The 2,913-nt window shown below is 38.7% G+C and overlaps 1 non-coding gene across 1 annotated transcript; it reads left to right on the forward strand.

Moving 5' to 3' along the window:
- The first annotated feature begins 1,838 nt into the window (after positions 1 to 1,838).
- On the forward strand, positions 1,839 to 2,020 carry LOC123487340. The gene has a single exon (XR_006659738.1). It is a non-coding gene; the product is annotated as a U2 spliceosomal RNA (small nuclear RNA).
- The last annotated feature ends 893 nt before the right edge of the window (positions 2,021 to 2,913 follow it).

Below are 2,913 nucleotides of genomic sequence, written 5' to 3' on the forward strand. Positions count from 1 at the left end.
TGTAATCAAGCAATTACGAGGTGTCAGACAGGGGGACCCTCTCTCTGCGCTATTGTATGTTTTATATATTGAACCTTTCGCATGTGCAATTAGGACAAATTACAACATCAAAGGCATTATATTACCTGGAGGGGATATTCTAAAAATTTCACAATACGCAGACGACACCATTTTATATTTACAAGACGACCTGAGCTTGAAAGAGGTTATCAAAGTCATTGATGAGTTCTCTGTTGCCTCCGGGTCTAGGATTAACAAGAATAAAACAGAAATAAAATATATGGGACAGTGGAAATGGAGATCTGATCAGTTATGTGGTTTGACTGTGTGCACAGGACCAATGGTAGTGCTCGGGATATCTTTCGGAAATCAAATTAAAGATGACATGGTTAATTGGAAAGAAAAACTACTTTCGCAATAAAAGATTGGGACTGTGGAAAGTGAGGCGACTATCTTTTAGTGGCAAGGTGTTAGTGCTGAAGGCAGACATTCTGCCTTCATTACTCCACCTTGCATATGTGTTTCCCATGCCGGTGTCTCTAAGAAAATGTTCATACGTGTACTGTTTAATTTCTTTTGGGGGGGATATGAGTACATCCGAAGAGATCGGATGTACCAGCCTATAGAGGCTGGTGGAAGGGATTTCCCTCATATTCCTCTCAAACTAGATGCGTTGTTCTACTCAAACGCTTTGTTGTCTTTTGTCGTCTTCTGTACACAAATGTAATATATTAATCAAATTCTGGCTGTCCATACCGTTAAGGTTTATGGTGGAGTGGGATAACAGTAAGCCAAAAGCTGAAATTATCCCATTACATTTTAAGAAAATTGTTGAATGGGCAAGGAAAAACCCAGTCTGCAAAGTAAAAGAAAATGTAATCAACCACAGACTGCTATATGTGAAATTAATAGAAAATTGTCGTCCTAGAGACCGATTACCAATATCACCTTCCACCTGGCTACGGGCACAATTAAAAGGTTTAGACAACAGACTGAAAGATTTTAATTGGCTTGTTTTACACAGACGTCTTCCGGTCCGTTCAACATTATATGATCATAATTTGACCCTGAATAAATTTTGTCCCAGGGACAACTGTTTCGCAATTGAAACAATTCCCCATGTTTTATGGGAATGCTCTTTTGCCCAAATATTTTGGAAGAAAATTAAAATAGATTTTAATATTTAAAAAACATTGATTATGAAGGGGTAGCCAAATTTGAACTAAAAAAATGTGGAAAAGGTGCAATTATTAGAATTAGTGACTCTGGTGTCCCTTATCAAGACTAAACTTTGGGAGGCCAGATGTGGTGCGGTCAATGACACCCTCAAGTGGTCACCGACGGGATTGGTTAAATTTATAAAACAAGAAATTTGGAAAAAAATACAATTCGAAATAGATAAGTGGGGCATCACATCTGTTAAACATAGATGGAAAGGGATATACCCTTCTTTGTAAATGTTTTTTTTTGTAGCCTATATATAGGCCTATGTATAACTGTATTCTGTCATGTAAATTGAAATGTAGGCTAAGCCTTTGTAAATATTTGATATACACTGAGGTTTATTCAGAGTTCCCTTTGGTATATGTGTATGATTTTATTTCTATAATAGTTTTTATTCCTTTGAAAGATCAGCTTTGGGAGATTGTTAGAGGCAATTGTTTACATGCTTCTCTTGAATGTAGGCCTTTTAGCTGGTCAGGTTCCTCAGAACAGCACTTTTTTTTAGGAGTTTTGCTATTTTTATACGGTTAAGGTACTGTTTTTGTAAATCCATGTTATGTACAACGTTATGCACTGAATTTGTACTTGTATTTGAATGTGAAATGAAAATAAAAATTATTTTTTCCAAAAAAAAAAAAAAAAATCTGTTCTTATCAGTTTAATATCTGATACGTCCCCTATATGGGGACCATATATTAAATTGATTTTTGGAACAGGGAGATGGAATAGGGGCTTGCTCCGTCCACTCCACGCATCGACCTGGTATTGCAGTACCTTCAGGAACGGTGCACCCCCTGTCATTGTAAAGATAAATCAGGCAAAGACAACAGAATTGCTTTGTTATATTCCATTAGGATCACGATGTATGTTATATTTTCACGTTTGACCATCTTCATCTCAATGTCAATGATGGTTAGAAAGCAGGGACGGCCTGTTCAATAGGGCGATATGGGCGACGCACTGCCAAACGGGAAAAGGAAGGGATTTTTTTTCTAATCAATTATATCACGGCAACAGTAGTTATCAGTGTTCACGTCTGATCTGCCAGCCACTAAATGTCAAATCAGGCTAAAGTCGTGCTTCAAATGGCCCCGCCCGTTTTTGGGGCGATTTCAGTCAAGTTGAAAATCGCCCAGAAGTCTCTCATAGCCTGTCATGTAAAATCTATTTTTTTCAAATTTCAAAGCTTTCAATACATTCTCTATGGGTGTCTGTGGGCTTGCACTTACGCGCTTTCGTCATACGTGACGTAACCATGAACGGGGCGGCAGGTAGCTTAGTGGTTAAGAGCGTTGTGCCAGTAATCGAAAGGTCGCTGGTTCTAATCCCAGAGCCGACTATCTGTCGATGTGCCCTTGAGCAAGGCACTTAACCCTAATTGCTCCTGTAAGTCGCTCTGGATAAGAGCGTCTGCTAAATGACTAAAAAATAAAAAAAAAATAAAAAAAACGTAACTAAGACAATAGCGGCTAGCAGCGTCTCTGTTGCGACCTGCGGTGTGGCGTTATTTTATGTTTTTAATTTGTAGACTTAGTTTACAAACATTCTGCCAACCATGGATTTCCAGTGGTTGGTTTTGGACTGATCTTGTTGATCGTGTACATACCCGCTACGAACGGACTAAATAATGAAACGCTGCTGGCAGCGGAATCCCAATACAGCTGGGAGACTTGGCTGGATGACAGAGTC

The sequence above is a fragment of the Coregonus clupeaformis genome, unplaced genomic scaffold, assembly GCF_020615455.1.
Source record: "Coregonus clupeaformis isolate EN_2021a unplaced genomic scaffold, ASM2061545v1 scaf1663, whole genome shotgun sequence".
Taxonomy (NCBI): Eukaryota; Metazoa; Chordata; class Actinopteri; order Salmoniformes; family Salmonidae; genus Coregonus; species Coregonus clupeaformis.